Below are 12,249 nucleotides of genomic sequence, written 5' to 3'. Positions count from 1 at the left end.
GAGGGAGGAAAATTACGTGGATATATTGAAGCAACATCTCAAGACATCAGTTAGGAAGTTAAAGCTTGGTCGCAAATGGGTCTTCCAAATGGAAAATGACCCCAAGCATACTTCCAAAGTTGTGGCAAAATTGCTTAAGGACAAAGTCAAGGTATTGGAGTGGCCATCACAAAGCCCTGACCTCAATCCTGTAGAAAATTTGTGGCCAGAACTGAAAAAGTGTGTGCGAGCAAGGAGGCCTACAAACCTGACTCAGTTACACCAGCTCTGTCAGGAGGAATGGGCCATAATTCACCAACGTTTTGTGGGAATTTAAAATAAAGTGATCCTAACTGACCTAAGACAGGGAATTTTTACTAGGATTAAATGTCAGGAATTGTGAAAAACTGAGTTTAAATGTATTTGGCTAAGGTCAAATCAAATCAAATGTATTTATATAGCCCTTCTTACATCAGCTGATATATCAAAGTGCTATACAGAAACCCAGCCTAAAACCCCAAACAGCATGCAATGCAGGTGTAGAAGCACGGTGGCTAGGAAAAACTCCCTAGAAAGGCCAAAACCTAGGAAGAAAGCTAGAGAGGAACCAGGCTATGAGGGTTGGCCAGTCCTCTTCTGGCTGTTCCGGGTGGAGATTATAACAGAACATGACCAAAATGTTAAAATGTTCATAAATAACAAGCATGGTCAAATAATTGTAATCACAGTGAGCAGGTCAGGGTTCCATAGCCGCAGGCAGAACAGTTGAAACTGGAGCAGCAGCAAGGCCAGGTGGACTGGGGACAACAAGGAGTCATCATGCCAGGTAGTCCTGAGGCATGGTCCTAGGGCTCAGGTCCTCCGAGAGAGGAGACAGGAGAAATACTCCAGATATAACAGACTGACCCTAGCCCCCCGACACATAAACTGCTGCAGCATAAATACTGGAGGCTGAGACAGGAGGGGTCATGAGACACTGTGGCCCCATCCAATGATACCCCCGGACAGGGCCAAACAGGCAGGATATAACCCCACCCACTTTGCCAAAGCACAGCCCCCACACCACTAGAGGAATATCTTCAACCACCAACTTACCATCCTGAGACAAGGCCGAGTATAGCCCACAAAGATCTCCGCCACGGCACAACCCAAGGGGGGGTACCAACCCAGACAGGAAGACCACATCAGTGACTCAACCCACTCAAGTGACGCACCCCTCCTAGGGACGGCATGGAAGAGCACCAGTAAGCCAGTGACTCAGCACCTGTAATAGGGTTAGAGGCAGAGAATCCCAGTGGAGAGAGGGCAATAGGCCATGCAGAGACAGCAAGGGTGGTTCGTTGCTCCAGTGCCTTTCCGTTCACCTTCACACTCCTGGGCCAGACTACACTCAATCATAGGACCTACTGAAGAGATGAGTCTTCAATAAAGACTTAAAGGTTGAGACCGACGCTGAGTCTCTCACATGGGTAGGCAGACCATTCCATAAAAATTGAGTTCTATAGGAGAAAGCCCTGCCTCCAGCTGTTTGCTTAGAAATTCTAGGGACAATTAGGAGGCCTGCGTCTTGTGACCGTAGCGTACGTGTAGGTATGTATGGTAGGACCAAATCGGAAAGATAGGTAGGAGCAAGCCCATGTAATGCTTTGTAGGTTAGCAGTAAAACCTTGAAATTAGCCCTTGCCTTAACAGGAAGCCAGTGTAGGGAGGAGTAATATGATCACGTTTTTTGGTTCTAGTCAGGATTCTAGCAGCCGTATTTAGCACCAACTGAAGTTTATTTAGTGCTTTATCCGGGTAGCCGGAAAGTAGAGCATTGCAGTAGTCTAACCTAGAAGTAACAAAAGCATGGATACATTTGTCTGCATCATGTTTGGGCAGAAAATGTATGATTTTTGCCATCTTACATAAATGGAAAAAAGCTGTCCTTGAAACAGTCGTGATATGTTCGTCAAAAGAGAGATCAGGGTCCAGAGTAACGCCGAGGTCCTTCACAGTTTTATTTGAGACAACTGTACAACCATCAAAATTAATTTTCAGATTCAACAGAAGATCTCTTTGTTTCTTGGGACCTAAAATAAGCATCTCTGTTTTGTCCGAGTTTAAAAGTAGAAAGTTTGCAGCCATCCACTTCCTTATGTCTGAAACACAGGCTTCCAGCGAGGGCAATTTTGGAGCTTCACCATGTTTCATTGAAATGTACAGCTGTGTGTCATCCGCATAGCAGTGAATGTTAACATTATGTTTTCGAATGACATCCCCAAGAGGTAAAATATATAGTGAAAACAATAGTGGTCCTAAAACGGAACCTTGAGGAACACTGAAATTTACAGTTGATTTGTCAGAGGACAAACCATTCACAGAGACAAACTGATATCTTTCCGACAGTCAAGATCTAAACCAGGCCAGAACTTGCCCGTGTAGACCAATTTGGGTTTCCAATCTCAGGTGTATGTAAACTTCCGACTTCAACTGTATGTGTGCATGTGAGTTTGTGAGAGAGAGGCTATATGGAAAAGATTACTGGGTAGTTTGGTTCATCAGGCTGACCCTCAGTCTTCGCTTGATGTTATTGAGGGATGATGATGTTTTGGCATTATGAAGATAAGAATTCCAGAATATGATACCTGTAAATCTGATAGAGATTTTACTCTGTGAGGTGCAAGAGTGGGGATTGTGAATGTTATCGCAGTGTCTGGTGTTATATAGTTCGATTTCAGAATTAATGTGGCAGAATCCATTGAAGGGTTTAAGTAAACTGTACATAACTGGCGCACATTAATGTCGTAATTAGACAAGATATTGAGTTTCTTAAACAAAGGTGCAGATGGAGCCAGGTAATTAGAGGTGGCTAGTCTTGCTAATGTCTTTTGTATGATCAGTAATTTGTGTAGGTAGGAGGCATACAGTATATACTGGCCCAGACAATATTACAGTGAATGAGATATGGGTAAATTCAGCTTTAGTATAGAGTTAGGAAGCAACCTCGATGAACCAAACCACTAAACTTTCTGATGATACAAACAGATTTCATCACTATGCTGCAGACAAATAAAGTATGATGTTTCCAGGATAACTTTCATTAATTAGAACTCAGAGGAATCTACTGGATGTTCCACTTCATTATCACCAATTAAGATTATGGCTCTTTTTTTTTCTTTTTTACAATACTTATCTTTATTACTAATGAATACAATAAAGTTACATTTGTTAACATTTACAGATAATTGATTATCTGGAACCATTCACATAATTTGGCCATGCCTGAGTTGGCTTCATTAGTTAGTGAATACAAATTATTGTGTGATAAAATCAAATTGTTGTCATCAGCAAAGAGAATGGCAAGTATAGTAGAATACACAGCAGCAAGGTCATTGATATAGATTAGGAATAAAAAAGGTTCAATTATCGAACCCTGTGGCAGGATATCTTGGCCCTGGTAGGTGCACAGATGTTTGTATATGTCACGTCCTGACCAGCAGAGGGTGTTGTTGTGTAGTTTTTGGTCAGGACGTGGCAGAGTATGTCTGTGTATGTGTGTTCTGGGTGTTGTGTTTCTATGTGGGTCTGTGTGGCTCCCGATCAGGGACAGCTGGTTATCGTTGTTCCTGATTGGGAGTCATATAATTAGAAGTATGTTTGTCACTTGGGTTTGTGGGTGGTTGAGTTAACACTGCTGTTCGTTTGTAAGTATTAGCATGTTAGCATGTCACTTTGTTTCATTCGTGTTTATTTTGTTTTTCCGTGTTCATCACATTTAATAAATATGATGTGGAGCACGCAACCCGCTGCGTATTGGTCGTACAGTGATTTTGAAATATCTTCAGAGGAAGGAGAAAACTATGACAGAACCATCCACCACAACAAGACCAAGCAGCGGACAAAGGATAGGAAGAACACTAATTATATGGACTATGGTGAAGAATGGACTTGGAAAGAGATTCTGGTCGGGGCTGGACCACTCTCTCGCCCATACGCACGCACAGTCCGGTGCGCGCCATTCCAGCCCCTCGCAGATGCCGTGCTAGAGTGGGCATCCAGCCTGGTAGGAGGGTGCCTGCGCAGCGCGTCTGGTCGCCGGTACGCCTCCTAGGACCAGGCTACCCTACGCCCGCTCTACGTACGGCAACCATCAGGCCCCTGCACAGCCCAGTTCGCCCTGTACCAGCACCCCGCTCGTACAGGGCTGCTAGTTCCAGCCAGGACGGGTTGTGCAGGCGGTGCGGTCACGGCCACCTGTGCGCCTCCATGGCCCAGTCTTTCCGGTTCCCGCCTCTCGTGCTATCCCGGAAGTGAGTACCTCCAGTCTGGCACGACCAGTACCAGCAACCCGGACCAAGCTTCCCATTAGTCGGCCTAGTCCTGTTCAGCTTGTTCCCACTCCTCGCACTAGTCCTGGGGTGTGTGTATCCAGCCTGGTACCTCCTCTACCAGCCCCACGCATCAGGCGTCCAGTGCGTCAGCCCAGCCTCGAGACCTCGGCACCAGTGTGCAGTCCAGAGTATCCGGCACCAGTGTGCAGTCCAGAGTATCCGGCACCAGTGTGCAGTCCAGAGTATCCGGCACCAGTGTGCAGTCCAGAGTATCCAGCAACAGTGTGCAGTCCAGAGTATCCGGCAACAGTGTGCAGTCCAGAGTATCCGGCAACAGTGTGCAGTCCAGAGTATCCGGCAACAGTGTCTAGTCCGGAACCGAGGGAGTCTGCCTGCGACCCGGAACCGAAGGGGTCTGCCTGCGACCCGGAACCGGGTGAGTCTGCCTACGATCCGGAAATAAATATAATTAACTGTGAACTAAAAGAATCTGCCTATGACCCAGAACCCAATGAGTCTGCCTACAGCGTTAACCGGAGGGAGTATGCATACGACCTGGAATGGAAAGAGTCTGCCCATGAGCCACAACTGAGTGAGTCTGTCTATGACCCGGACCCCAATGAGTCTGCTTACAACCTGGAAGGCAGGAGGCCGGAACCAGAGCCACCTCCAGGATAGGTGGGTTGGGGAGGGGGGGTGTAGCACAGTGCCGTCGTTGACGGCAGCCACCCTCCCTTCCCTCATTGTTTAGGGGGGTATTTGTATTTGTTTTTGTTGTGGTTTTGGGGGATTTTGTGGTTTCTTTTTTTAGGTGCATTCGGGGTATACACCTTTAGGGGGGGGTACTGTCACGTCCTGACCAGCAGAGGGTGTTGTTGTGTAGTTTTGGTCAGGACGTGGCAGAGTCTGTGTATGTGTGTTCTGGGTGTTGTATTTCTATGTGGGTCTGTGGCTCCCGATCAGGGACAGCTGGTTATCGTTGTTCCTGATTGGGAGTCATATAATTAGAAGTATGTTTGTCACTTGGGTTTGTGGGTGGTTGAGTTAACACTGCTGTTCGTTTGTTTGTAAGTGTTAGCCTGTCACTTTATTTCATTTGTGTTTATTTTGTTTTTCTGTGTTCATCACATTTAATAAATATGATGGAGCACGCAACCCGCTGCGTATTGGTCGTACAGTGATTTTGAAATATCTTCAGACGAAGGAGAAAACTATGACAGTATAAACAAATTGTTATCTATCACAAACAAAGTTATAGCCAATTATATGTATAATCATAAACTGTAATAATGCAATTCAATAAATAATATTTAATGATCAAACGCTTTGGATAAATCAAAAAAATGCCAAGTGCGCATTCGTTGTTGTTGTAAGGGCTTTGGTAGTCGCGTTGCAGGAATGAGGCGCAGGAAGCAACGAACACAGGGAGTGGTGTTTTTAATAACACTGAAGCAAAAACAAAGTTCCCAAGCACAGGGGAATAAACACAATGAGCGACAATGCAAAGCCGACACGCACAAGAAGTCGACATACAATAATCAATCCCGCACAACAAGGAGCGGGCCAGCTAAACTAAATAGCCCTTCTAATGGCTAATTGACCACAGGTGTCCAAAACCACAAAAAGGGATAAGCAAAAGGGAATCGGTGGCAGCTAGTAGGCCGGTGACGACGAGCGCCACCCGAGCAGGAGGGGGCGCCACCGTCGGTGGGAATCGTGACAGTTGTTCAGGACTGTAAAGATTTTATCCACAAGTTGCAAAAGAGACATATCTGTGGAGTAGTTTTTACGAAAACCATATTGGTGCTCATATAGAATAAAGTGTTGATTTAAATGTTTCAACATTCTCTTATACACCAATTTTTCTAGGATTTTAGTAAAACGTGTTAGTACAGATATTAGGTGATAATGTGTAAAATATCTGGGATCCCCAGATTTATAGAGGGCGATAACGTTGGCAATTTTCAAGTCTTTAGGAACAATACCAGTGTGCATTGATTTGGTGAAGATTAACAGGACCAGTCAAAAGTTTGGACACACGTACTCATTCAAGGGTTTTCCTTAATTTTTTACTATTTTCTACATTGTGGAATAATAGTGAAGACATCAAAACTGAGGAGGAGTGTGATGGTGTGGGGGTTCTTTGCTGGTGACACTGTCAGTGATGTATTTAGAATTCAAGGCACACTTAACCAGCATGGCTACCACAGCATTCTGCAGCAATACGCCATCCCATCTGGTTTGTGCTTAGTGGGACTATCATTTGTTTTTCAACAGGACAATGACTCAACACACCTCCAGGCTGTGTAAGGGCTATTTGACCAAGGAGAGTGATGGAGTGCTGCATCAGATGACCTGGCCTCCACAATCACCCGACCTCAACCCAATTGAGATGGTGTGGGATGAGTTGGACCGCAGAGTGAAGAAAAAGCAGCCAACAAGTTCTAGGCAAATGTGGAAACTCCTTTCATGGTGTTGGAAAAGCATTCCTCATGAAACTGGTTGAGAGAAGCCAAGAGTGTGCAATCTCTATTGCACTCCACACGGCCCTATCCCACCTGGACAAAAGGAACAGCTATGTGAGAATGCTATTTATTGACTACAGCTCAGTGTTCAACACCATAGTACCCTCAAAGCTCATCACTAAGCTAAGGACCCTGGGACTAAACACCTCCCTCTGCAGCTGGATCCTGGACTTCCTGACGGGCCGCCCCCAGGTGGTGAGGGTAGGTAGCAACACATCTGCCACGCTGATCCTCAACACTGGGGCCCCTCAGGGGTGCGTGCTCAATCCCCTCCTGTACTCCCTGTTCACTCATGACTGCACGACCAGGCACGACTCCAACACCATCATTAAGATTGCTGAAGACACAACAGTGGCCTGATCACTGACAACGATGAGACAGCCTATAGGGAGGAGGTCAGAGACCTGACCGTGTGGCGCAAGGACAACAATCTCTCCCTCAACGTGATCAAGACCAAGGAGATGATTGTGGCTGTAGTGGAGCAGGTTGAGAGCTTTACGTTCCTTGACGTCCACATCACCAACAAACTAACATGGTCCAAGCACACCAAGACAGTCGTGAAGAGGGCACGACAAAACCTATTCCCCCTCGGGAGACTGAAAAGATTTGGCGTGGATCCTCAAAAGGTTTTACAGCTGCGCCATCGAGACCATCCTGACGGGTTGCATCACTGCCTGGTATGGCAACTGCTCTGCCTCCGACCACAAGCTACCTCAGAGGGTAGTGCGTAAGGCCCAGTACATCACCGGAGCCAAGCTTACTGCCATCCAGGACCTCTATGCCAGGCGGTGTCAGAGGAAGGCCCTAAAAATTGTCAAAGACTCCAGCCACCCTAGTCATAGACTGTTCTCTTTGCTATCGCACGCAAGCGGTACTGGAGCGCCAAGTCTAGATCCAAGAGTACATCATGTACATAATTACCTAAATTACCTCAACACCGGTGCCACCCGTATATTGATAAATTGACTCTGTACCAGTACCCCATGTATATAGCCCCGCTTTTGTTATTTACTGCTGCTATTTAATTATTTGTTATTCTTATCTCTTACTTTTTTAGGGATTTTCTTAAAACTGTATTGTTGGTTAAGTGCTTGTAAGTAAGCATTTCACTGTAAAGTCTACACCTGTGTCTTTGTAGTGACTGGGTGTATTGATACACCATCCAAAGTGTAATTACTAACTTCACCATGCTCAAAGGGATATTCAGTGTTTGTTTAGTTTTTTTACACATAGGTGGCCTTCATTGCTAATATTGGAAAACCTCCCTGGTCTTTGTGGTGGAAATTCACTGCTTGACAGAGGGATCTGTCATTGAAATGACCACCATGGACTCCAAGTCAAGCTTAAATGAATCAATCTTTATTATCAGCAAGCTGGAGCGCTTCCAACAAACTTAATGCACCATAGGGCACGTCGATCAGGAGCTCTCGCAGGACAGTCTTGTTAGTTGTCTTTTTTTTTATGTAACCTAGGCAAGTCAATTAAGAGCAAAATGACAGCCTTCCAGGGAACAGTGCTTGTTCAGGGAACTGCCTTGTTCAAGGGCAGAACAACATATTTTTACCTTGTGAGCTCAGGGATTCGATCCAGTAACCTTTCGGTTAATGGCCCAGCGCTCTAACCACTAGGCTACCTGCCGCCCCTCTTATATAGTAGTTCCATAGACAAGCTACATAGATATGGTTCATAGGGTTGGTTCCTGCATGTGACTGGCACCATTTCCTATCTTAACTTATAGAACATGTTCTGGGCGTTCTGCCAAAAGGTCTGAGGAGGGGGTCATGACCGTCTCCCACTCATAGCTCTACCCAGCACCTACAGGAACCAATGATTGTATGAGACAAGATGTACAATTCAAGCCTATATCTTCAGACAACAAAATTTCCCTCACAGATTTTACAGATAATTGTATGTGTGGGATAAAGAGATGAGGTAGTCATTCAAATATCATGTTAACCACTATTATTGAACACAGAATAATTAAACTAATTACACTTTTACTTCTGAATTTATTTAGGTTTGCCATAACAAAGGGGTTATTGACTTATTGACTGAAGACATTTTAGCTTTTTATTTTGTATTAATTTCTAAAAGGTTATACAAACAAAATTCCACTTTGACATTATGGGGTATTGTGTGTAGATCAGTGACACAAAATCTCAATTTAACACCAGAACCTGGCCTCATTGGACCCCCAGTGCTAATGTAATTTGGTTGTGCTTATGAAGGTGTTAGGTAACATTAGAATACCAAATGTAAATATTTTAAAGAACATAACATTTTCATTAATGTATGTTACTGTAGGCGTGGAGTGCCTTTGTTACAACTAAACTCAGCAAAAAAAGAAACGTCTTTTTTCAGGACCCTGTCTTTCAAAGATAATTCATAAAAATCAAAATAACTTCACAGATCTTCATTGTAAAGGGTTTAAACACTGTTTCCCATGCTTGTTCAAAGAACCATAAACAATTAATGAACATGCGTGTCACGGGTGTCTGAAGGATCGGACCAAAGCGCAGAATGGTTGTAGTTCCACATATTTATTATTACCGTGAAACGTTTGCAATACACCAATAACTTGAAACAACAAAACAACAAACCGTGACGCAGAGAGAAATAACACTACTCAAAAATTAACAACCCACAAACACAAGTGGCAAAACCCCCTACTTAAATATGATCTCCAATTAGAGACAACGAGGACCGGCTGCCTCTAATTGGAGATCATCCAACAACCCCAACATAGAAATAAAAACCTAGAAAAACCACAGAGAAACAGATATTAAGAAAACCACCCAAAAACACCCCCTGTCACGCCCTGACCTACTCTACTATAGAAAATGACATCTTACAAGGGTCAGGACATGACAATGCGCCTGTGGAACGGTCGTTAAGACACTAACAGCTTACAGACGGTAGGCATTTAAGGTCACAGTTATGAAAACTTAGGACACAAAAGAGGCCTTTCTACTAACTCTGAAAAACACCAAAAGAAAGATTCCCAGGGTCCCTGATCATCTGTGTGAACGTACCTTAGGCATGCTGCAAGGAGTCATGAGGACTGCAGATGGGGCCAGGGCAATAAATTGCAATGTCCGTACTGTGAGACGCCTAAGACAGCGCTACAGGGAGACAGGACGGACAGCTGATCGCCCTCGCAGTGGCAGACCACGTGTAACAACACCTGCACAGGATCGGTACATCCGAACATCACACCTGCAGGACAGGTACAGGATGGCAACAACAACTGCCCGAGTTACACCAGAAATGCACAATCCCCACATCAGTGCTCAGACTGTCCACAATAGGCTGAGAGATGCTGGACTGAGGGCTTGTAGGCCTGTTGTAAAGCAGGTCCTCACCAGACATCACCGGCAGCAACGTCGCCTATGGGCACAAACCCACAGATATGAAAAACCATGAATCAGAATAATCATCATCAGATGTCATGATCCATTTCTTCCATCTGAGTCGTTTTCATTCACATCTTGTAGCAACGCTAATGCAACATGTGCATCCATTCATCTTGGTCTTGCAATTGTAAATTATGCACGCTCTCACTGTGTAGCCTACTCCAAGTAGGCCTAGAGTAGACTGATAAAACTGCTTGGATTCGGTGGACTGATATGGTGTACACCGTTGTGAGATTATAATTAGAATAGATGAATACAATAGAATGACCCTTCCTGTTATTTATTCACAATTGGTGATGACCTAATTATGAAATCAAATCACATTTATTTATAAAGCCCTTTTTACATCAGCAGATGTCACAAAGTGCTATACAGAAATCCAGCCTAAAACCCCAAACAGCAAGCAAAGCAGATGTAGAAGCACGATGGCTAGGAAAAACTCCCTAGAAAGGCCAGAACCTAGGAAGAAACATAGAGGATCCAGGCTCTGAGGGGTGGCCAGTCCTCTCCTGGAGAGTATTTAAACATTTACATTTATTCTGAGACATTATGACGCTCTCTGCCTTTCAGATGTTAATTTACACAGTCACAAATAAATCCATTAATATTTTGTTTATGAAGGTCATAAAAAACATGATACAAGGCAATTTATATCAAAACAACAGAATATCTGTGCTTAGTAATCAAGGCTATGGATGCTCCATGCCAATGAAATTAACTTGTTTGTTAAGTAGACATCACAGGCCCTACCACAGTCAACAGACATATTTTACAGTAAGAATATAATGGAATATCCCAAATGGCTATTGCTGATTGTCACCAGTAGCCTACTGACATGAGAAATTCTAAGAAAAATAAATATTTTGAAACAGAGACCATCTGCACAATTTGTACAGTTGTTTGGCAAAGATAGGTTCATTAGAAATGTGTAACGGCTGTCTTCGTCGTCCTCAGATGAAGGGGAAGAGAAATCAGACCAAAATGCAGTGTGGTAAGTGTCCGTCATTTTAATGAGAAAACTGAACACTAAAATACGACAAGCAACATAAAAAGAACAACCGAACAATTCCATAAGGCACAGAAGCTATACGGAAAACAATCACCCACAAAACCCCAAAGGAAAAGCAGGCTACTTATGTGTGACTCCCAATCAGCAACAACGAACTTCAGCTGTGCCTGATTGTGAGCCACACACACACACACACACACACACACACACACACACACACACACACACACACGGCCCAAAACAAAGAAATACAAAAACATAGAAAAATGAACATAGAACGCCCACCCAATGTAACACCCTGGCCTAACCAAAATAAAGAACAAAAACCCCTCTATGGCCAGGGCGTTACAAAACGTTGGAATCTGCTATTTCTGATAGGATATAGCAATCAAAACAACTGGCCTGCATGGACCTCTAGCATGAAATAGAAGAAGTGCTATTTGTCAATGCAAGCTGTCAATGTACGCTGCACAGGTCATTAGTCTCTTCATTCTCTATTCGACAATTGATAATATCGTCACACATCAGACTATTCTCGATTTAATATAGTCTTTAGGCCGCATATATTATTATTATTATTATGTGAAATTAGTTTCAATATACTGTAGGGTGTGACAAACAGAGTAAAAAACTAACGGACAACTAGTCAAAGCTCAAACCAAGTTTATTCACCCACTGGGTAAAACAGCTGAAAAGACAAAGACATGTTTACACAAGCACATATATGTAAACCTGTCAGATGGTGAGTGTAGCTGGTGCATGAAGTCAGGCGCAGGAGAGCAAAATGAGTGAGCAACGTACTGTACTCATTAATCAAGGCACAAGGTAACAAATACACTTGACCAAATACAAACGGTAAATATTATGCACGGGTGAAAACAGCACCCGTCAAAAAAACCAGCCATCATGAACCGAACTGAACATAGAAACAATCACGCACAACAAACATAGGGGAAACAGAGGATTAAATACATGAACATGTAATTGGATAATGAAAACCAGGTGTGTAG

Source organism: Salmo trutta, chromosome 10, assembly GCF_901001165.1.
Source record: "Salmo trutta chromosome 10, fSalTru1.1, whole genome shotgun sequence".
In the NCBI taxonomy this organism is placed as follows: domain Eukaryota; kingdom Metazoa; phylum Chordata; class Actinopteri; order Salmoniformes; family Salmonidae; genus Salmo; species Salmo trutta.
Note: the sequence above shows the minus strand (reverse complement) of the source record.